Source organism: Equus quagga, chromosome 9, assembly GCF_021613505.1.
Source record: "Equus quagga isolate Etosha38 chromosome 9, UCLA_HA_Equagga_1.0, whole genome shotgun sequence".
Lineage (NCBI taxonomy): Eukaryota > Metazoa > Chordata > Mammalia > Perissodactyla > Equidae > Equus > Equus quagga.
The window spans coordinates 78,935,901-78,961,026 of NC_060275.1; the positions used below are offsets into that span (position 1 = coordinate 78,935,901).

The 25,126-nt window shown below is 37.4% G+C and overlaps 1 protein-coding gene across 4 annotated transcripts in view; it reads right to left on the bottom strand.

The window, feature by feature from the left end:
- Positions 1-25,126, bottom strand: part of GPBP1 (GC-rich promoter binding protein 1) — a 94,177-nt gene that overhangs the window by 57,888 nt on the left and 11,163 nt on the right. The window contains exon 1 of one of the 4 annotated variants that reach the window (XM_046671479.1): positions 20,761-20,779. The exons of the other annotated variants lie outside the window; for them this stretch is intronic. The gene's annotated coding sequence lies outside the window, so the exon portion shown is untranslated. Of the gene's footprint in view, positions 1-20,760; positions 20,780-25,126 lie in introns of those variants that run through there. 4 annotated transcript variants of the gene reach the window in all.

A 25,126-nucleotide genomic window follows, 5' to 3' on the forward strand; every position in this document is an offset into this window, starting at 1 on the left:
TAAAAAATAGGAATGTTATGAGAATTGTTATTTGTTAAACTGCTACATATGAAAATTGCTACCTTCATCTCTCCTAAAAGAATTTTATTTAAGGAGATAAAAGCATTACTGGAAATAGGATACTTTCAATTCTCAAGTTTCTAGACTACTAAAGGTGCAATACACAAAATACAAATGAAGAGCTTCAAAAATTATAATGAACTGACAATTTTCATAAAAAATTCACCACTACAAAAAAATAAGCCTTACTCTGTAAGTAAACAAAGTTTTACTCAATAAGCATCTCTTTCCTCACAAAACTGAAGCAGGTGAGACATTCCTGATATTTTTTCTAAGTCAGCCTATGGGATCCTTTCTAAGGGCTAATAAAGGTAAATTTTAATTTAGAATTATATTGCAAACAATATGGACTAATTGAGATAAAATTTAATTCAAAACAACTCATTTACTGAACAGTTAATATGGGCAAAACGAAGTGCTAAACAATGAAGATACAAGGCTCAAGAGGGCACTCCTGCCTCTAACAGCTAACAAACTACCAGAGTTAAATAATTGTAAAACAAGTTTGCTGCCTCAAATCCTTTATCAGCAACACTGAGGTATAAGCAAGTTATTTTTTTATACGAAGTATTTACCATGAAAAAAGTGCCAACATTTAAGCGAAATAAGCCAGTCAGAGAAAGACGAACTCTATACGACTCCACTCATAGGTGGAAGTTAGTATATTGATAAAGAGATCTGATCGGTGGTTACCAGGGAAAAGGGGGGGTGGGGGGAGGGCACAGAGGGGGAAGTGGTGTACCCACAACATGATTAACAAAAATGTACAACTGAAATCTCACAAGGTTGTAATCTATCATAACATTAATAAAAAAAAAAAAGTGCCAACATTATGAGGATTCAAATGAAGTAAACAGATACACTTTAAAAAGAAAAAAAAAGATATACTGGGATCACCTTAAACACCTTCTCTGAAAAAAGGGCAGAATTACAAGAGATAAGTAATTGACCCCTAAGCTACACGGCCAGTAATGACAAACCATGGACAATATGAACGCGGATTCTTCTGCCTCAAAAGCCACGCTCTTTCGTTCACTGCCATTCTCTCTCACACTTTCCCACAGAAATTATCAAAGTTAACAAACCCATACTCCAGCCACCTCTAAAAGAATATATTTTGAGAAAGTAATCAAAATAACTCAAGTCCCATTTTACAAACTTATGAAATTTCTACATGTACTACAATATGTCCACGTATGTTTTAACAAAAAGAATCTTTAAGTTATTTACCATCAAGTAAAATAACCTTGCAGCAAGAGGTGCTTGGTTTACCCTACGGGTTTCTTAAACCATGAGTATGAGAAAGCACTGCTACACTATGTAAGATCCCAGAGATGGCTTAATTCAACTGGAATATCAACATATACAAAAATGAACATAAACATATACAACTATAGTAAGACCAAAAAGAACTACCTTGGATCCAAGTGACAATGTCTCACACATAGTGTAAAATCTAACTTTTTCTAAGCCACGGTATTATACACTAGAATCAATAATTACTAAGAAGTTGCTAACGTACATCCCTTAAGATATAAAGGTAGCCTTTGTCATCAAATATTTTCAAACTTATTTATCCCGACACAAAACTATAATGCTTTATGTTTTAATTAAGCAGAAAATTAAATTACCCTCTCAAGACTCCCCCCACATCCTGACCAGTCACATGATTCTAAAACGTAAAGAAAAAAAAAACCTGAAACAGTCACTTTGTCTTAAGAATTTAAAGTATGGGATATTTTCTTAACAGGTCTCTTCAAATCACTGGGGGCTTCCTTTCTAATTGGTACTAAACCATTCTGTTACAAAAGTAGCTGAACTAATGAATCTAGTCACTATACTCTCAACATATCAAGCCAGTAACAAACAAGTCAACCAAACACCACTTACTATGCAGGGTATATCTAAATCCAAGTAGAGAAAGTACTTTGGGGACAGAAAGTAGAAGGCCTTGAACAGCCCACAGGAATGAGAAACCAGAACTTAATTCAGCTGGCAAGAGAAGCACTCAGAAGTTTTATGGTTGCAATTAACGTCTAGAAATGTGCTTTTAGAAAATAAATCTGGTAGCTTGTTCTAAAACGAAAGGTGGAGGGATTCAGTAAATCAACTGGAGAGGGAAACATTAAAATCTACAACTTTTTATAAGAGACCACTACAAAAAGCTATACCACCAACAAACTGCATAATCTAGAAGAAATGGATAAATTCCTAGACTCAAGCAACCTTTAAATACTGCATCAAGAAGAAAATAGAGAACGTGAATAGACCAATCACCAGTAAGGAGATCCAAACAGTAATCAAAAACCTCCCCAAAATTAAAAGCTCAGGACCAGATGGCTTCCCTGGTGAATACTACCAAACAGTCAAAGAAGACTTAATACCCTTCTCAAACTCTTCCAAAAAATCGAAGAGGAGAGGAAGCTGCCTAACTCATTCTACAAAGCCAACATTACCCAGATACCAAAACTAGACAAGGACAACACACAGGCAAAATAATTACAGGCCAATATTGCTGATGAACATTGATGCAAAAATCCTCAACAAAATATTAGCAAATCGAATACAACAATATATTTAAAAGGTCATATACCATGATCAAGTGGGATTTATTCGAGGGATGCAGGGATGGTTCAACATTCACATATCAATCAACATGACAAACCACATTAACAAAATGAAGAATAAAAATCACATGATCGTGTCAACAGATGCAGAGAAAGCATCTGACAAGATACAACATCCATTTATGATTAAAACTCTGAATACAATGAGTATAGAAAGAAGGTACCTCAACATAATAACGGCCATCTATGACAAACCCACAGCTAATATCATACTCAATGGAGAAAAACCAAAAGCTGTTGCTCTAAGAACAGAAATCAGACAAGGATGCCCAGGAATCAGACAAGGATGCCTACTTTCACAACTTGTATTTAACATAGTATTGGAAGTCTTAGCAAGAGCAATCAGGCAAGAAAAAGAAATAACGGGGATCCAAACTGGAAAGGAAGAAGTGAATCTGTCATTACTTGCAAATGACATGATTTTATATATAGAAAACTCTAAGAATCCTCCAAAAAACTTTTAGAAATAGTAAACGAATATGGTCAAGTTGATCAACATACAAAAATCAGTTGTATTTCTACATATTAACAATTAAGTAACAGAAAGACAAATTAAGAATATAATCCCATTTACAAATGCAACAAAAAGAATAAAATATCTAGGAATGAATTTAACCAAAGTCAAAGATCAGTACACTGAAAACTATAAAACATTGTTGAAAGAAACTGAAGAAGACACAAAGAAATGGACAGATATTCCATGCTCTTGGACTGGAAGAATTAACACAGTTAAAATGTCCATACTTCCTAAAGCAATCTACAGACTCAGTGCAATCCCTATCAAAGTTCCAATGACATTTTTCACAGAACTAGAACAAAGAATCCTAAAAGTTATATGGAACAACAGAAAGCTCCAAGAGCCAAAGGAATTCTGAGAAAAAAGAACAAAGCTGGAGATGCCACACTCCCTAAATTCAAAATATAATACAAAACTATAGTAATCAAATCAGCATGGTACTGGCACAAAAACACACACACAGATCAATGGAATAGAATTGAGAGCCCAGAAATAAACCCACACATCTGTGGACAGCTAATTTCAACAAGGGAGCCAAGAACACACAATGGAGAAAGGAAAGTCTCTTCAGAAATGGTGCTGGGAAAACTGGACAGCCACATGTAGAAGGAGGAAAGTAGACCATTATCTTACACCACACACAAAAAATAACTCAAAACAGATTAAAGATTCGAATGTAAGACCTGAAACCATAAAAGTCCTAGAAGAAGACAGAGGCAGTATGCTCTTCAACATCGGTCTTGGCAGCCTATTTTCAAGTACCATGTCTGACCAGGGAAGGGAAACAATAGAAAAAATAAACAAACGGAACTACATCAAACTAAGAAGCTTCCACACAGCAAAGAAAACCATCAACAAAATGAGAAAACCACCTAACAACTGGGAGAAAATATTTGCAAACCATGTGTCTGATAAGGAGTTAATATCCAAAATATATGCAGAACTCAAACATCTCAACAACAGAAAACCAACCCAATTTAAAAATGGGCAAAAAGGGGGCCGGCCCCGTGGCCAAGTGGTTAAATTCGCGTGCTCTGCTTTGGTGGCCCAGGGTTTCGCCAGTTTAGATCCTGGGCGAGGACATGGCACCACTCGTGAGGCCACGTTGAGGCGGCGTCCCACATGCTATACAACTATATACTGGGGGGATTCGGGGAGAAAAAAACAGGAAAAAAAATGGGCAAAAGATGTGAACACATTTTTCCAAAGAAGATACATAGATGGCTGAGAAGCACATGAAAAGATGTTCAACATCACTAATTATTAAAGCAATGCAAATCAAAACCACAGTGAGGTTATCACCTCACACCAGTCAGAATGGCTATAATTAACAAGACAAGAAATAAGTGTTAGAGAGGATGTGGAGAAAAAGAACTCTCATACACTGCCGGTGGGAGCACAAACTGGTGCAGCCAATATGGAAAACAATATGGAGACTTCTCAAAAAATTAAGAATAGAACTACCATACGATCCAGCTATTCCACCGCTGGGTATTTATTCAAACAACATGAAAACATGAATGCATCAAGACACATTCACCTCTATGTTCACTGCCACATTACTCACAACAGTCAAGACTTGGAAGCAACCTAGGTGCCCACCAAGGGACAAATGGATAGAGAAGATGTAGTATATATACACAACGGACTACTACTCAGCCATAAGAAATTAAGAAATCCAGCCATTTGTGACAAGATGGATGGACCTTAAGGGTATTATGCTAAGCGAAATAAGTCAGAAGTAGAAAGTCAAATACCATACAATCTCACTCATTAGTAGAAGATAAAAACAACAACAAGCAATCACACAGAGACAAAGACTGGGGTAGTGGTTACCAGAAGGGAAGCAGGGAGGGAGGAGAGTGAAAGGGCTGATTAAAATTTTTTTTAAAACAAAGTACGATGAACATTTTATCAATTTTTTTCTCCTACAGTTCATGCATTTTGTGTTTATAAAAGAAATTGTGACTGAACCACAGTCATACAAATGTTGTCCTTCCTGTTTTCTCGAGGAATATTACAGTATTGTTTTATGTTAAAATTTAAGATTCATTTTGAAATGAGGTTTATATATGGCAAAAAAAAAAACGAACTTTGGTTCACACCACCAACCAATTCATGACAGAAGTTTTCAGAAGCTTTGTGTTAAATTTTTTTTAAAAGGACTATTCATAGGGCTGGCCTGGCGGCAAAGCAGTTAAGTTCACACATTCTGCTTCGGCAGCCCAGGGTTCACTGATTGGGATCCCTGGTGTGGACATGGCACTGCTTGGTAAGCCATGCTGTGGTAGGCGCCCCACATATAAAGCAGGGGAAGATGGGCACGGATGTTAGCTCAGGACCAGTCTTCCTCAGCAAAAAGAGGATTGGCAGCAGATGTTATCTCAGGGCTAATCTTCCTGGGGAAAAAAAGGACTATTCATGAGTTTTCCAATGAGTTCAATTTAAAAGAGCTTCTCAATGTTTTAAAAACTGGAATATAAAAGCCAAACTCAAAGCTCTATTCTAAAGACTGGAAGTAAAGAAAGCAAGAAAAAGGGGGTCGTAGCAATGGATATGGAGCTAAAAATAGGCAGAGAAGGGGGGAGATTGCAGAAACAGAATCTACAGGTGGATGATAGCAGAGGACCGGATGTGGAGAGCTAAAGAGAGACAGAAAACCAAAGATCAATAAAATTTTAAAGTTAGGAAATGAAGGGGACATAAGGAGAGATTTTGGGATGCTAGTAAATGGTGTTAACACAGTGTATTCACTTCGTGAGAAAGTATCAAGCTGTATACTTAGAATTTGTGCACTTTTGTGCATGTGTTACTACTGATAAAATTTTCAAATGAAAACTGTTTTTGAACAGAAAACCAGGAACAAAACCCTCAAGAACTTAGTTTGGTAATTTTGAGTTAATCATCAATGGCCAAAGACTGAATCATTTAGGCTTAGGTAACCAAACCTCCCTAAAATCCCTAAAACAAGGAGTTCAAAGAGCTTCCAGGTTGGTGAATGTATCTACGTGCTGAGGCAGTGGCACACCCCAAACTCCACAGGGACAGAAGCTCCTGTACTCAAGACCCTTTCAGACCTCACCCCAGGGATTTCTGTCCTTTCTAATATCTTTTACAACAAACTCGTAATAGTAAGTAGTGTTTCCCTGAGTTCTGTGAGCCGTTATAGCAAATTACTGAACCAGAAGGTGTGGGTGGGGTGGTCGCAGGAATCTCCAATTTGCAGCCAAATCAAACAGAAGTGTGGGTAACCTGGGAAACTACTACTTAAGATTAGTTTCTGAAATGAAGAGGGGTAGTCCTACAAGACTGAACTCTTAACCTATGGGACCTACACTAACTTCAGGTAATTAGCGTCAGAAAATTCTAAGTGAATTAAATTAGAGAACACCAAGTTAGATATCCACAAAGAATTGGAGAAGTGCTTGGTGGTGAGCATGAACAAATACACAAGCATCCACGGAGTAGCTAATAATCACTCAAAAGAAAGGGTTGGATCCTCTAAGAAGCTAACATGGGCACTGGCACCATAAAGATATTTGGCTTTTCAGGGTCCTTCAACCTAAAAGTCATTCCATAAGCACTGCTTACATACACAAAACACCCAAACAGCTTTTCATCACATCATTCTCAAATATGAACCAATAATCATCAAACATTTTAACAAAAGTAGCAACACGAAAGAAAACAGGAAAATCTATGAACACGACTCTTGGGAATGACGTCAGCATCATGGTGGTGTGAGCTCTCCCAGTCATCTCTCCCCTCGACCATACAACGAAAAAAACATTGATACTTCAATAGAGGACATCCAAACATAACACGAAAGACGTCTGAGAGACCCACACAGCCATATGATGGACAGTGGAGAGCGTGGAGCCCTGCCTCAGAGGATGTGGAACAGGGTAAGAGAAAACTTCGCTCCCTCCCCAAAAACACTAAAATCCAGGACCAGGTGTGATCTCAGAGAAGGAAGGAAAGGGGGAGGGCACGTTCGTTCACAGGAACATCCAAGATCCCCAAGGGCCTTCACAGCCTGGAGAGAAGCCCTCTACCAGGGTGAAAGCTATCACAGGGGGTGACCTCATCAAGCCATCATCCCAGGAGAGCAGAGAGTAGAGAGCAGAGCGAGAAAACCTAGAGAGCACGCAGGAGAAAGTGCCCCTCCCCCAACCCGTCCAGGGCCAGGTCCAGTGCCTGGGATCTCGGCAGAAGGCAGAGGGATCAGACTACACGGTTCTTGACCCCAACCCAGTGGCAGCAGGCGGTAACTGTGACCAAATAATACCACGATGTGCAGAAACAGAGCCACGCCCTCCAGCAGTATCAAAAGTTATATTAAATCTCCAGACAAGAGAAAAAATGACAAGTACTCAGAAATCAGTCCTGAGAACACAGAAATGTGTAATCTAAATGACAGACAATTCAAAATAGCTGTCATTAAAAAACTCAACAAGTTAAAAGACAATGTAGAGAAACAATTCAATGAGTTCAGGAGCTACTTCATAAAAGATATTGAAACTATAAAGAAGAACCAATCAGAAATATTGGAGATCAAAGACACAATGGATGAGATTAAAAAAAAAATTGATTCCCTGAATGCTCGAGCAGACATCATAGAGAAGCAAATCAGCACAATCGAGGATAGACATGTTGAAATGCTCCAGACAGCAGAGGAGAGAGAACTAAGACTAAAAAGAAATGAAGAAAGAGCCAGCCTGGTGGCACAGTGGTTAAGTCTGCACGTTCTGCTTTGGCAGCCCAGAGTTCGGCAGTTCAGATCCCGGGTGTGGACCTACGCACCACTTGTCAAGCATGCTGTGGCAGATGCCCCACATATAAAGTAGAGGAAGATGGGCACAGATGTTAGCTCAGGGCCAGTCTTCCTCAGAAAAAAGAGGAGGACTGGCTGTGGATGTTAGCTCAGGGCTAATCTTCCTCAAAAAAAAAAAGAAAGAAAGAAAGAAATGAAGAAAGTCTCCAAGAAATATCTGACTCGATTAGGAAATACACTAAAGGCAGCAAAGCAGAAGAAAATAACCTACAAAGGAACCCCATCATGCTTTCAGCAGATTTCTCTGCAGAGACCTTACAGGCTGGGAGAGACTGTAATGACATATTCAAATCTTTGAAGGACAAAACTTTCAACCAAGAATAGTCTACCCAGTGAAAATATCCTTCAGATATGATGGAGAAATAAAAACTTCCCCAGATAAACAAAAGCTGAGGGAGTTCGTACCCACAAGATCCCCTCTACAAGAAATCTTCAAGAAGGCCCTCATACCTGAAAAAAAGGAGGGGGGAGGACAACACAAAACGGAACAAGCTGTGAGAAAAACAACTTAGAAGGGGGAGAGGAAAAGGACTGACTGGGTTTAGTCTAAGGAAATAAGAGGCCATCAGAAAATGGACTATCTTATCTATTGAGATTTTGAATACAAACCTCATGGTAACCACTAAACAAAAAAGCAGAACAGAGACACAAATAATAAATAAGGAGAAAATAAAGAAACACAACATAAAATATCACGTAACTCAATTGGTAAACCAAAATACATAGGACGAGAAACAAGAAATGCAGGAGATCCAGAAAACAAGTGATAAAATGGCAGCATTAAGCCCTCGATAATCACCCTAAATGTAAATAGACTGAATTCTCCAATAAAAAGACAGAGTGGCGAGATGGATTAAAGAACAAGACCCAACAATAAGCTGCCTCCAGGAAACACATCTCAGCTCCAATGACAAACACAGGCTCAGAGTGAACGGATGGAAGACGATACCCCAAGCTAATGGCAAACAAAAGAAAGCAGGTGACACAATACTTATATCAGACAAAGTAGACTTCAAGATAAGACAGGTAAAAGAGAGAAAGAGGGGCAGTACATAATGATCAAAGGGACACTCCAGCAAAAAGGCATAACACTTATAAATATCTATGCACCCAACACAGGAGCACCAAAGTACATAAAGCAACTATTAACAAATCTAAAACAAGATACTAATAATAACACAATAACAATGGGGGGCCTCAACACTCCACTCACATCAATGGATAGATCATCTAGACAGAAAATCAACCAGGAAACAGTGGAATTAAATGAAAAATTAGACTACTTGGACTTAACATACAGAGAACACTCCATCCAAAAACAGCAGAATACACACTCTTCTCAAGTGTGCACAGAACATTCTCAAGGACAGACCATATGTTGGGAAAGGCAAGCCTCTATAAATTTAAGATGATTGAAATAATAACCATCTTTTCCAATCACAATGCTATGAAGCTAGAAATTATATTACAAGAAAAAGGCTGAGAGGGGCCGGCCTGGTGGTGCAGTGGTTTAAGTTTGCGTGTTCCACTTTGGTGGCCCAGGGTTCGCCAGTTCAGATCCCAGGCACAGGCCTATTCACCACTTATCAAGCCATGTTGTGACAGGCGTCCCACGTATAAAAGAGAGGAAGATGGGCACAGCTTCCTCAGCAAAAAGAGGAGGATTGGTGGCAGATGTTAGCTGAGGGTTAATCTTCCTCAAAAAAAAAAAGAAAAGTTGAGAAAGGGACAAAGATGTGAAGACTAAACAACATGCTATTGAACAACAGATGGACCACTGAAGAAATTAAAGGAGAAATCAAAAAATATCTGGAGACAAATGAAAATGAAAACATACCATACAAATTCATATGGGACGCAGCAAAAGCCATATTAAGAGGGAAATTCATCACAATACACACTCACCTTAATAAACAGGAAAAATACCAAATAAGCAATCTCAAACTACACCTAACTGAATTAGAAAAGGAAGAACAAAGCCTAAAGTCAGCAGAAAGAGAGAAATAATAAAAGTCATAGCACAAATGCTATTGAAACAACAAAGATAGTAGAAAGGATTAATGAAACAAAGAGGTGATTCTTTGAGAAGATAAAAAAAAACTGACAAACTCCTAGCCAGACTTACAAAGAAAAGAAGAGAGAAAACTCAGATAAGTAAAATTAGAAATGAAAGTGAAGAAATAACTGATAGCACAGAAATACAAAGGATTGTAAGAGAATACTACAAAAAGCTACATGCCAACAAAATGGACAATCTAGAAGCAATGGATAAATTCTTAGACTCTTATAACCTCTCAAAGATGAACCAAGAAGAAATAGATAATCTGAATAGACTAATCACAGGAGACTGAAACAGTAATCAAAAGCATCCCAAAAAAATAAAAGCACAGGACCAGGTGGCTTCCCTGGAGAATTCTACCAAAGTTTTTTTTTTTTTTTTGAGGAAGATTAGCCCTGAGCTAACTACTGCCAATCCTCCTTTTTCTGAAGAAGACTGGCCCTGCGCTAACATCCATCCCATCTTCCTCTACTTTTTTATATGTGGGACGCCTGCCACAGCATGGCTTGCCAAGCAGTGCCATGTCCACCCCCAGGGATCCGAACCCGTGAACCCTGGGCCGCCGAGAAGTGAAACGTGCAAGCTTAACTGCTGCGCCACCAGGCCGACCCCATCTTCCAAACTTCCAGAGAGGATTTAATACCTGTCCTTCTCAAGCTATTCCAAAAAATCAGGGAAGATGGAACACTTCCTAACACATTCTATGAGGCCAACTTCACACTGATTCCAAAGCCTGACAATGACAACACAAAAAAGGAAAACTACAGGCCAATAATGCTGATGAACACAGATGCAAAAATCCTCAACAAAATAGTGGCAACCCGAACACAGCAACACATCAAAAAGATCATATGCTATGATCAAGTGGGATTTATACCAGGGACACAGGGATGGTTCAACAACCACAAAATCAATCAATGTGATACACCACATCAACAAAATGAGGAATAAAAACCACATGATCATCTCGATAGATGCAGAGAAAGCATTTGACAAGATCCAACAGCCATTTATGATAAAAACTCTGAACAAAACGGGGATAGAAGGAAATTACCACAACATAATAAAGGCTATATATGACAAACCCACAGCCAACATCATACTCAATGGCGAAAAACTGAACGCCACCCCCGAGAACAGGAACAAGACTAGTATGGCCACTATCACCTCTTATTCAACAACACAGTTCTGGAGGTTTTGGCCAGAGCAATTAGGCAAGAGAAAGGAATAAAAGGAATCCAAATAGGGAGGGAAGAAGTGAAACTCTGTTTGGAGACGACATGATCTTATATATAGAAAACCTGAAACAATCCATCAGAAAACTATTAGATGTAACTAACGACTACAGTAAAGTTTCAGGATACAAGATCAACTTGCAAAGATCAGTTGCATTTCTATACTCTAACAACGAATTTACAGAAAGAGAACTCAAGAATACAATTCCATTTACAATTGCAACAAAAAGAACAAAATATCTGGGAATAAATTTAACCAAGGAGGTGAAAGACCTATACAATGAAAACTATAAGACGTTATTGAAAGAAATAGATGATGACATAAAGAGATGGAAAGGTTTTCCAGGCACATGGATTGGAAGAATAAACATAGTTAAAAATGTCCATACTACCCAAGGCAATCTACAGATGCAATGCAATCCCTATCAGAATCCCAATGACATTCTTCATGGAAATAAAACGAAGAATCCTAAAATTCATATGGGGCAACCAAAGACCCCGAATTGCTAAAGCAATACTGAGAAAAAAGAACAAAGCTGGAGGTCTCACAATCCTTGACTTCAAAATGTACTATAAAGTCATAGCAATCAGAACAGCATGGTACTGGCACAAAAACAGGCACACAAATCAACGGAACAGAATTGAAAGCCCAGAAATAAAACCACACATCCACAAACAGCTAATCCTCGACAAAGGTGCCAAGAACAGACAATGGAGAAAAGACAATCTCTTCAATAAAGTGTGTTGGGAAATCTGGACAACCACTTACAAAAGAAGGAAAGTAGACCATCATCTCACACCATACACAAATAAAGTCAAAATGGATCAAAGAGTTGAAGACAAACGCTGTAACCATAAAACTCCTGGAAGATAATATAGGTAGTATACTCTTTGACATGGAACTTAAAAGGATCTTTTCAAATACCATGTGTTCTCAGACAAAGAAAACAAAAGAAAAAATAAACAACAGAGACTTCATCAGACTAAAGAGCTTCTTCAAGGCAAAAGAAACTAGGCTCAAAAGGACAACCCACCAAGTGGGAGAAAATATTTTCAAACCATCTGTCTGACAAGGGGTTAATCTCCATAATATATAAGGAACTCACACAACTGAACAACAAAAAAAACAGTCTGATGAAAAAACGGGCAGAGGATATGAACATTTTTCCAAAGAAGATATACCTATGGCCAATAAACACATGAAAAGATGTTCAACATCACTAATCATCATGGAAATGCAAATGAAAACTACACTAAGGGCTGGCCCGGTGGCACACCAGTTAAATTCGCACATTTTGCTTCAGCAGCCTGGGATTCACTGGTTGGCAAGCCACACTGTGGGAGGCGTTCCACATACTAAGTAGAGGAAAATGGGCACAGACATTAGCTCAGGGCCATTCTTGCTCAGCAAAGAGAGGAGGACTGGCAGCAGCCGTTAGCTCAGGGTTAACCTTCCTCAAGAAAAAAAAAAAAACACTATACTAAGATACCACCTATCACCCATTAAAATGGCTATAATCATTAAGACTAAAAATAACAAAGGGTGGAGAGGGTTTGGAGAAAAGGGAACCCTTATACACTGCTGGTGGGAATGCAAACTGGTGCAGCCACTATAGAAAACAGTATGGAGATTCCTCAAAAAACTAAAAATAGAAATACCATATAAGCCAGCTATCCCACTGTTGGGTATCTACCCAAACAACCTGAAACCAACAATCCAAAGTAACATATGTACTGCTATGTTCACTGCAGCACTATTCACAATAGCCAAGACATGGAAACAATCCAAGCGCCCATCAACTGATGAATGGATAAAGAAACTGTGGTACGTATGTACAAGGGAATACTACTCAGCCATTAAAGAAAAAAAACAGTCCCATTTGCAATAACATGGATGGACCTGGAGGTATTATGCTAAGTGAAATAAGTCAGATTGAGAAAGACAGACACCAACTGATTTCACTCCTATGTGGAATATAAACAAACACATGGACTAAGAAAACAGTTCAGCAGTTACCAGGGGAAGGGGGTTACTGGGTGGGCACAGGGGGTGAAGGGGAGCACTCATGTGGTGGCCAACAAGAAATAACGTACAACTGGAATTTCACAATGGTGTAAACTATTATGAACTGAATTTTTAAAAAAGGTGGGGAAAAAAACAAAAAACACTATGAACACAAAAGAAACAATTCAAGAAATATCCAGCCAAATGAATGAAATTTTCAGAACTCCAAGGATAAACAGCAACTTCTAGAGGAAAAAAGAGCATTCTCCCACAAATGAAGGAAAAAATCAGATTGTATCAAACTTCTTAAGCATCTCATCCTATAAGAACATAAAATAGCCATCAAAGTTCTGGGGAAAATTACCTTGGATCTTAAATGCTAGACCCAAAGTATCAACTAAACGTGAGGCAGATAAACACCTTCTCAGGCAGGCAGTTCCTAACAACTAGGAGGAAATAAAAAGTCCAGTAACTAACTTTTTTAGTCAGCTAAATACATGGACAGTTCACAAAAGAAATCAAATGACTATTAAACATAGGAAAAGGTGTTTAGCTACAGTCATAACAAGAGAAATACAAATAAAGATACTAGAACTACTCACCTACCAGACTGGCAAAAAAATCTTCTTTAGGGTGAGTCCAGAAAAGCTTGTAGGCTAGGGTTAATTTTGCCCCACTAATTAGAGAAAATACTTTTGAAGACTGCCTATATTCCATCTATTAGGAGGTCCTTCCACACTGGCTGATGGGAACATAACACTTTTTCTGGCCCTATGTAAATCTTGGGAATTGTTTCACCTACTCCTTTCTACTGGTTCTATCTCCACACTCAGTAGATTCCACATGCACATGTGCAAGTCAGTCCTAAGCCAAAGCCTTGAGTGGACACTTCTAAGTTCTTTGTCTCATTGCAGAAATTTCCTATCGTTTTGCCCCACAAGTCTACCTATTATGATCTTCTCAAATTTTCAGCTGTTTCCTCAACTTTTAGTAAGACCATCAGGCTATGTGTGAATTCACGCTACCTGTGTTGTGATCTATTAATTTTCTTCAAGGGATGGGCTGGGGCATTTATAAGATTCACCACCTCCTGTCATCCAATGTCTAAAAGTCTGTTTCATATATTTTGCCTGACTTTTTAGATTTTTAAGGTGAGTAGGTAAATCTGGCTATCTGGTTTGCTGTTATTCCATCATGGCCAGAAGTAAAAGCTTGCAAGCCAATTCAATTTTAACATTACAGGAATTTTACTGAATTGAATGTTTCAATTGTATGTATTTTCTCTCTCAGAATTTTATTGAAAAGATCCAGCTAATTCCTAGTAATTTAACTGTTCCCTAAAACAAAAGCCAAACGATGAAATCTAGCAAACAAAATGAAATTCATAATTTTCATCATCCAATCAAAAATTATCAGTGATGCCCAAAAAAGGGCAGAAAAATACCACCAATAATAAGAAGGAGAATCAGTTTATAGAAAGATATCCATGGCGCCAGCCCCATGGCTGAGTGGTTAAGATTGCGTGCTCCGATTCCTTGGCCCAGAGTTTCACCAGTTCAGATGCTGCGTGCGGATATGGCACTGCTCATCAAGCCATGCTGAGGCAGCGTCCCATATGGCACAACCAGAGGCACTCACAACTAGAATATACAACCATGTACTGGGGGGCTTTGGAGAGAAGGAGGAGGAAAAAAAGAGATATCCAGAAACGAGAGATATGATGAAATTGTATCTGCAAACAAAGACATTAAAGCAGCTATTAGAGATATGTTTAAAGTAAGGGAAAACACAAACACAAGGAAAAAAATAAAGATACAAAAGATCCAAATGAAACTTCTGGAGATAAAAAATGTACTAACTGAAATGAAAAATACACTGGATAGGATTAACAGATTAGACAACGCAGAAGAAAATGATCAGTGAGTGAACTGATAGGGTAGCATTCAAATTAAAAGGCATTAAAGGAGACAAAGCAGACACCTTAAAACTGAAATGTACAATTAACAATTGAGATGATTATTTCTAATATTTATGCACCCAATAACAGTGATACACTTTCATAAAGCAGAAAACACAAGTGATACAAGAAACAAATAGAAAACACTAATAGGAGACATGAACACACCTTCCTCAGTCCAATATAAACCTGCAAATCTATGAGATAAAAAATTAGTAAGAATATGGAAAAATTAAACCATATTCATTTAAGTATTAACAGACTTCATATACCAAATGCTAAACTCTCAAATACAGAAAGCATATCTTCTTCTCAAGCATCCACCTTAGGACACACAAAAAACTTTAATAAATTCCAAACAAATATACAAATAGCATAATTTGACCACAATTCAATTAATCGAAAAATAAAATCAAAAAACAAAAAGATTTCTTCACATGTAATTTTAAAACAAACTATGCTAAAAAAACAAAGTCACAAAACCAATTAACAAAGAACTTAGAAATAAATCCCAAAACTGTTGTCTGGGGTAAAAAAACCAAAACAAGCCACTAGGACAAATATACAAAAGTCCAAAATCACAAGGCATATTTAAAATCATAAGAAATACTTTAAACAACCCTATGTAAATAAAGCTGAAAACACAGATATGGATAATTTGGGGAGATACAATTTACTAAAAATGTACCCAGTAGAGAATGAATCTAAACAGAAAAATTACCATACAAGAAAAAGTTCTATTACAAAAAAAGCACAGTCCAAAGTGTCCTTGATAACGGAGATTCTAGGCACTAGAAAAAGGAAACACACATGTAAAACAAAAGGAAATAATAAAAACCCTGTAGTACTGAACATAAATTGGAAGTATCAGTACAAAGTTATTCAGTACTGTAGGGTAAATACACATTAAGGACTGGTTTAGAACTTAAATGCTACTTTGACTGTCAAGCATTCAAAACTTAATTCAATGCAATAAAGCAACTATCATCCTTTTAAAAAATTTTCCATCCACAGATGAACGGATAAAGCAGCTGTGGTAAATAAGTACAAAGGAACAGTATTCAGCCATAAAAAACGAGGAAATCCTGCCATTTTGCAAGACCTTGGATGGACCTTGAGGATATTAAGTCAGAGAAAGGCATATACTGTATGATCTCACTTGTATGTGGAATCTAAAAAAAAAAAAAACCTAAATTCATAGATTTCAGATTTGTGGTTACCAGAGGCAGGGGCGCAGGGAGAGAATGGGATTGGAGAAAGGTGGTCAAAAGGCACAAACTTCCAGTTACAAGATAAATTAGTACTAAGGATGTAACATACAGCACGATTATAGTTAACACTGCTGTATCATAAATATGAAAGTTGTTAAGAGAGTAAATACTAAAAGTTCTCAAAGAAAAAAATTTTTTTGCTTTCTCTTTTTATTGTATCTATTTGAGAGGAGGCTAACTAAATTCATTGCAGTAATCATTTCAAAATATACGTTGTCAAACCATTATACTGTACACCTTAAACTTACACAGTGATGTATATCAATTAATCTCAACAAAACCAAGAAAAAAAGATTAAAGGCACACAGAAAAATCAAAAGAAACAAAAAAATCCTTAATTTCACAAGTTACTTACCAAAAGATTTGGCGTACATATATACACTCTTCTATTAAGCGCAATTGAGGTTCCCATAAAGAAATATTTGATACACTCATTTTCTGAAGGACATAATTCATCAGCAAACATTTATGGAGTAGCTACTACAAACAGTACTTCAAACAATATTCTCCACAAGGAGACAGACAGTATGGAATGAAAGAATGGAAGGAGGAGAAAGGAGGAGGAAGATTATTAGCGCATTCTTCCTGGTACCAGAAGTGGCAATCACAGGTTAAACAAACAAACAAAAAAAAACAAAAACAAAGGTGCAATAATGATAATGATTAAACTTCAAATTACAAAAATGTAAAACCCATCAGAGTAAATTATTATGAATCTGATATCAAATTAATTCCATAATTGGCTACTTTGCGCTGGAACTCTGTATCACTAGATTTATTAGCAAAGGAGTAGAAATCTTGACCTTGAGGACTGAGAGAGGTAGAGATGGAAAATTACTGACAAAAGTAAACATCATACAGAAGGGAAAGACAATACTTACTAAGCACCTACACAAACATCATAACACTTTACCTATCTCAATTACTCCTCTTAACAAGAAAAGGTATCTTAACCCTCATTTTACTAAATAAAAGCAAGACTCTCTTACAGTGGTTGTGCCTAATGAGTTTTCAAATACAAATACGTTTTCCTTCAGTCTTTTAATCTAAATTATGGCAAATAATTCATTTTTTTAAATATAATTTTCATAACAATTTACAACAAAATAATGGGCTTGATAATTTGCTTGTCAAAGGCAAATCAACTTGCAGAATTAGAAAATCCTAAATTAAACATTAAGAATCCAGTTTCTGGGACCGGCCCGGTGGTGCAGTGGTTAAGTTCACATGTTCCGCTTTGGTGGCCTGGGGTCTGCCAGTTCAGATCCCTGGTGCAGACATGGCACCACTTGGCAAGCCATGCTGTGGTAGGCGCGCCACATATAAAGTAGAGGAAGATGGTCATGCATGTTAGCTCAGGGCCAGTCTTCCTCAGCAAAAAGAGGAGGATTGGTGGCAGATGTTAGCTCAGGGCTAATCTTCCTCAAAAAACAAAAGAATACAATTTCCTGCAGTCTATAAGAGCCTGAAATAATTTACACAATGTTATAAGCTGCCAATATGACCTCGAAAAAGTTTCCTTAATTCCAGAGATTAAAAGGCTTTTTAACACCCTTTTATTTAATAATAACTCAATTTTAAAAGCTACAGTGATTAAGACACCATATAGCATTAATACACGAGTAGAAAGAAACATCAGTGGAAGAGAACAGAAAGTCCATATAATACCCAAACACATACATAAATTTAGGGGGCAGCCCAGGGTTTCGCAGGTCCAGATTCCTGGGCACAGACCTAGCACCACTCATCAAGCCATGCTGAGGTGGCGTCCCACATAGCAGAACTAGAAGATCTACAAGTAGAATATATACAACTATACAACTGGGGGGCTTTGAGGAGAAGAATTTTTTAAAAAAAAGAAATTTAGTATGTCAAAAAAGTTGGGACAACTATCTCAAAGCTTACTCAAAATAATCGTCAAATGGATGAGAGATTCAAAGGAGAAAAAAGCAAAGTCACTGAAGAAAAAGGTGGGGAAAATTTTTATGATCTTAGGAGGGGGAAGGAAGGCCTTTCTAAGTATGACACTCAAAAAACAGAAGTTATAAAAATATATTAACATATTCAAGTATATGCACAAATGCAAAAAGCGTTCTATGCGACAAAATTCACAACTAAGGACAAAGGAAACAACAAACTGGGAGGAGTGTAATACTCATCACATACAGCACAAATAAAGGGCTGACTTTCCTTCATACATAAAATGCTCCTACAAATCAACAGAAAAAAGAGCTCAAAAGACACATGGGGAGAGGATATAAACAGAGTTCACAGAAAAGGAACTTATAAATGAAAAATTTTCATTCTCAAAGAAAAAGGCAAACGCCTAAGAAAAAGTCTGATACCCCATTAGCGCTGGAAATGTAAGTTGGTATACCTCTATGGAGAGCAATGAGGCATAGAACTCAAAATTAAACTCAGCAATTCCACTTATAGGAATGTACTCCACAATTATAATGATATTCATGCATATTGTTCAAAATACATAAAGAGAAAAAGAAACAATGTACACATCAATAGAGGGCTGGTTAAATAGACTATTACGCAGCAATAAGAAAAATAGGTAGCTTTACATGTGTTATATAGAATAACCTTCCAAGAAAATTCCTTAAGTAAAAAACGCTGTAGAGCAGGGTGGACCTCATGCTACTACTTGTATTAGAAAGGAAAAGAATATAATGTGCTTATATATACATAATGTCTCTACAAAAATACAGAAGAAACTAACACTGGTTTCTTCAGATAAGAACTATTGCTGGGCAATAGGAGTGAGGGGGTAACTTCTCTAAAAGTCCCTGTACTTTTTGTAATTTGCACTGGGTACATGTATTAAAGATAATCTTAAATCTTCTTCAGCCTGGCAACTCTACCATTTCCTGAATCCTCAGACTCTTAGCATCATCCATCTTTTTATAAAGCCAAATTAGCCTGAAAAGCAGTATTCCAAGAGCAGCAAACAAGTTGCAACAGGGGGCTGGCCCCATGGCCGAGTGGTTAAGTTCACACACTCCAGTTCAGCAGCCCGGGGTTCACCAGTTCAGATCCTGAGCGCAGATCTGGCACCACTCATTAAGCCATGCTGAGGTTGTATCCCACATAGAAGCAGTAGAAGAACATACAACTAGGATGCACAACTATGTACTGGGGGGACTTTGGGGAGGGGAAAAAAAAAAAGAGGAAGACTGACAACAGATGTTAGCTCAGGGCCAATCTTCCTCACCAAAAAAAGTAATATAATTTTTTTTTAAAGTTTCAACAAATGAATTTATAAAATGAGCCTAACTCTATGAACAAACAGTTCACAAAGAAAGATGAAATTGTGGAAGAAAGATGAAAGATGTGGAAATTCAAGTACCTTAATTTAAGGACATAAAAAATATACAATCAATATATATGAATATATATAAAAATATATATACTGAATGTATACTATTTGATAGGCAATTTGCTTACGGCACAACAGGTATTATCTCATTTAGTCTTCACTATATCCCTAGGAGGTTGATAGTATCTTTTCTTCAAAACAAGAAAAACAGGTTTTTATATAGATGTGAAGTACATTTTAAGGTTCCCAAGGGCACAGTACTAGTCAGTGGTAGCTGAGATTCTTAAGCACTATACACATATATACATACTGTAAATAACTGAGCATACATTAGGTAAAGATTTTACCTTATACAAAACATTAGCCTGAAAAACAGGTATGTAAATAATTCTCTAAGTTCTGAGATTAGTACCTGTCAGGTACTGTCTTGAGCTATAGCTATATCAAACCATACAAAATACAGACCTCAAGCTCCAAGACAGGTAAAAAAGGAGCAGTTTGAGCTAGCACTGCAGTCACAACTTGCCTTCCACTAACCTAGCCAACTTGGTCCCCAAATACTCTAGTCCTCTCATCAAATTCACTCCTTGTAAGGTCCTAATTTAAAAGACCAAGGCAAAAACATTTTCACTCACTTTCCCCCCATTTCCACAACGTCCCTATAAAAGGAACTCATTTTAATGGAAGAGAGGCCAAAGAGTAATTCATGTGAAAAATCTGAAACTACCAGTTGGGTTAAAGGAAAAAACTAAGGCAACTAAGGCTTCCATAAGAAAAGTCCCTATGATACTTTGATTATCAGGGGAATTCATTTTTCAAGTAATTTTCAACCTAGCTAGTGTTCCACTAAACAATGATTTCATCACTCACCTGATGATACTCACTGTAATAGCCTCAAGCTTAGGATTCTTCTAGAGCTTTAGTAAATAAGCTTCCTTGCAAGGGGTCTGTAACATGCTCTTCTTAGAAAGAACCAAAGCAAGTTCACGCTGAGAAAATTTGTAATACCAAAAATAATTAAAGTTGTGTGGGCGGAAATCTTCATTTGTATCTTCAAAGAGGAAACAAAAGAATTGTTTCCTCCTCAAATACAGACACACACTGCATAACGTTTCAGCCAACAACAGACCGCATATACAACAGGGGTCCCATAAGATCAGTACCATACAGCTTAGGTGTATAGTAGGCAATACCATCCAGGTTTGTATAAGCATACTCTTACGGTGTCTGCACAACGAAATTGCCTAACAACCCATTTCTCAGAACCTGTCTCCATCATTAAGCAATGCATGAATGTAGACATTAGTTAATATAAGTGAACTCTCATGGTCTTCCTGATTTCTGAAAACGAGTAGCCCAAAATTCTGTTTATTCATGTATTTCAGAGTCACTCTTTGAAACCTAAAGTGTGTTTTATATTCTCAAACCTGAGAGGACAATTTCACTCGGTTTCAATCTCTCTGTTCAAAATTGGGGAAAATTTTTAAAGGCAAGTGTCTAATAAAGAAGTCTTTACCAGGCAGTCCCTTCAGAAAGCTAATAGCAAAACCAAAGCCAGTCTTGAATCTGGCAAACTAAATAGAAGCTCATGTAACAAACTATTTAAGTCTAGGCACTTAAAACAGCTTTTAAATGATCAGACAACAAATCAACTCAGCTAAAAATAACCCCCTAACAAATTTCACCTAGTCCCCAAGCAGTTAAATAGCAGTTGTATCATAAAAATACCAACTGCATATACTCAGTTCTGGGGGGGAAATCAAAAACAGGAGAGCCGGCCCCATGGCATAGTGGTTAAGTTCCATGCTCCACTTCAGCAGGCCAGGTTCACAGGTTCAGATCCTGGGTGCAAACCTACACCACTCATCAGCCATGCTATGGCAGCAACCTACATATAAAGTGAAGGAAGACTGGCACAGATGTTAGCTCAGCACTAATCTTTCTAAGCAAAAAATAAATAAAAATTAAGCTAAATTATCTAACATGTTGTTAATTCTTTCACTTTGCAAGTAACTACTGAGAATACAACAAACAATGAGACAAGGTCTCTGCCCTCAGAAGAGTTTATGTGATAAAAATGGGTGAGACTAAACAAGATAACTAGAGACTGTGCTTTAAATGAAATAAATAGGATCATATAGCATAACAAGAGAAATCAAAAGGTATGGGAAGGGGGTTGCCCATTTTACACACAATGGTTGAGAGACAGTCACTCAGAATGTACTCTGTGAGCTAAAATTGAGCTAACAAGGGAAAAACAGAGGAAGGAGGAACAAACACAAACACCCTAAGACAGGAAGGAAAAAACCTAGTATGTTCCAGGAAGAGAAAGAAAGCCAAAGGCCAATGGTCTAGGAAGACACTGAGCAAGGTTGCAAAGAAAAGGAGGAGACAAGCAATGCAGATACTTGTAGGCTACAGACGCTGCGTGTTATTCTTAGGTCCAATGGGAAGACACACTCTTCTGTGAATTATGAACTACAGGGGTATAAGAATGCACAGGAACAAAGTTACAAGGCTACAGCAGTAGTTCAGGTGAGAGAAGAGGGTGCCTTGGACAAGTCCAGAGGCAGTGAAATAGAAATGGACATAGTGGGGAGATGTGAAGTAGAGCAAATAGATTTGCTAATTATTAGTTGGAAAGAAAAGAAGGAATCAGAGGTGATTCCCAGCTTTTTTAGTTGGAATACGTGGATAGCGTAGGCATTCACTGAACTAGGAAAGAAGAGAAAAGTATAAACCTGGGTAAGACTCAAAGGAAAGAAGTTTTGGACATGTTAAATTTGTAAACCAAGTGGGAAAGTCAAGAAGGTAGTTAAATTACAAGAGTAGAATACGTGGAAGAGAACTGAACTGGAAATTTTAATTTGAGATCGTTTGTATAAAGATGCCATTTAAAACTATATGGTACCATATTGCAGATTACACAAATATCACCACAGAACAGTGTAATGCATTATGTGTCAACTATTTTAAACATGTCATAAAATGCAATCTAAATATACCTGGTTTCTGCTCAGTTCCATCCCTTCAATTTTTATTTACCTGTGGTCCCCAATCCACAATCTCTCCCTCCTGGTTGATCAAATGGTCCTCACCCACTACTATCTATGTGACCCAGCCATAACAATACTACTAACAATGTTTGTATCATTTTACAATTTCAAAGCATTTAGCATTCATTATTTCACTTGATTCTAGTGATAACCTTGTGAAGTAGGAAAAGAAGTTTTATTAAGCAGGAAATAAGAGTCTTATAAAGGCTGGCCTGGCCAACATAACATAGCTATTACTTACTAGATAGGATGAAGCCACGATTCAAATTTAAGGACTCTATTTACTCTATATTCACAGAACTGCAGAGCAAACTATAGAAGTTCAGGAATCTTACGTTTTTGCCTTGTTTGCTACTACATGCCTAGCACCAACGAAAGTGCAGGCACATGGTAAGCACTCAAACATCTGCTGAGGCAATGAACAACTTCTCTAGCACAGAGTAGGACTCAAGAGACAAGAATCCCAAATCCACTGTTAAGTCAATGTTTTACAGCAAATAAGTTGACATTGTTGTATCCTGCTTTCTCATTTCCAATACAGAAATGTTATCATTTATTTTCCAAGTATGCTCAAGTATAAATTAGATAATATCTAACATTTCAAGCCACTCAAAAGATTGCTCTATGAATTCAAGATGGCATTATTTTGTCCATAAAACCATTTGTCCATTACTATGCCCATAAAAACATTTCCCCATTTTAATTCAAATTTCTGATAAAAGATTTTAGAAAACAAAAGAAGACGTCAATCAGGTTTTAAAATAAAACAAAGAAAAAAGTCAAATGCTATCATTTGTTATTTATGAACTGTTGTTTTGTGGAATTGACATAATACGTAGACATCAATGAAGGGTCCACAGAGACAGTTCCACACATATATGGTCAAGTGATTTTCAACAAAAGTATTTCAAAGTGATTCAATGGGAAACAAAGTCATTCAAAAAATGGAACTTAGGGGCTGGCTTGGTGCTGCAGCAGTTAAGCACACACGTTCCACTGTGGCGGCCCGGGGTTCGCTGCTTTGAATCCCAGGTGGGACATGGTACCGCTTGGCAAGCTATGCTGTGGTAGGCATCCCACATATAAAGTAGAGGAGGATAGGCACGGGTTTTAGCTCAGGCAGGGCCAGTCTTCCTCAGTAAAAAGAGGAGGACTGGCAGCACATGTTAGCTCAGGGCTAATCTTCCTCAAAAAAAAAAAAAAAAAAAAAAAGGAACTTGGGACAAGTGGACATCTACACCACCGCCCCCCAAAATGAACCTCAAACCTCTCCTCACACTACATGCAAAAATATCATTAAAAATAGATCACAGACCTAAAAATATGAGGTAAACTACAAAATTTCTAGAAGCAAGCAGGAAAAAGTCTCATGACCTTGGGTTAGGCAAAGACTTCTTAAGACTTCTTGTGTAAACTGTGTAATTTGTGTAAAATAAAAGCACAAAGCAAGAAAGAGAAAATTAACCAATTTTACTTCAAAATTTAAAAATGTCTGTTCTTCAACTCAAAACAAGTTACTGTTGATAAAATGAAAACACTCTTTTATTTACTCTTAGACATTTAGCCCCGTTATTTCCCCTGCCCTCTATCACCCCAGGGCCAAGTACCTGGCAACGAAAGACCACTCTTATTAGCCCAGAACCTATCAATTATATTCCAGCTATCCAATCCTAAACTCGTCTACCCTGCCTTGCCCATTCCTCCCCTGTCCTCCTCCTCCAAAGCACAATAAAGGCAAAGTGTTCTCAAAAAAAAAAAAAAAAAGTGAAAATGAAAACAAACCATAGATTGGGAAAAATCATTTGCAAAACACATATCTGATTCACTTCTATCCAAAATATATAAAGAATTCTTACAACTCAGTAAGACAAACTCATTTTTTTTAAATGGGCAAAAGATTTGAACATACTTCACTAAAGCACATAAAAAGATGTTGAGCATCATCAGGGAAACACAAATTAAAACTACAGTGCAAATTCAAACTATACATCACTATGATGGTTAAAATTAAAAGACCAACAACATCAACTACTGGCAAGAAATAACTAGAACTATATAACATACATTGCTGGTGGGACACAAAATGGTTCAGCACTTTGGAAAACAGTTCAGCAGGTTTTTAGCAAAGTTAAATACACACAATGCATACGACCCTGCAATGCCATTGCTAGGTAACTTTC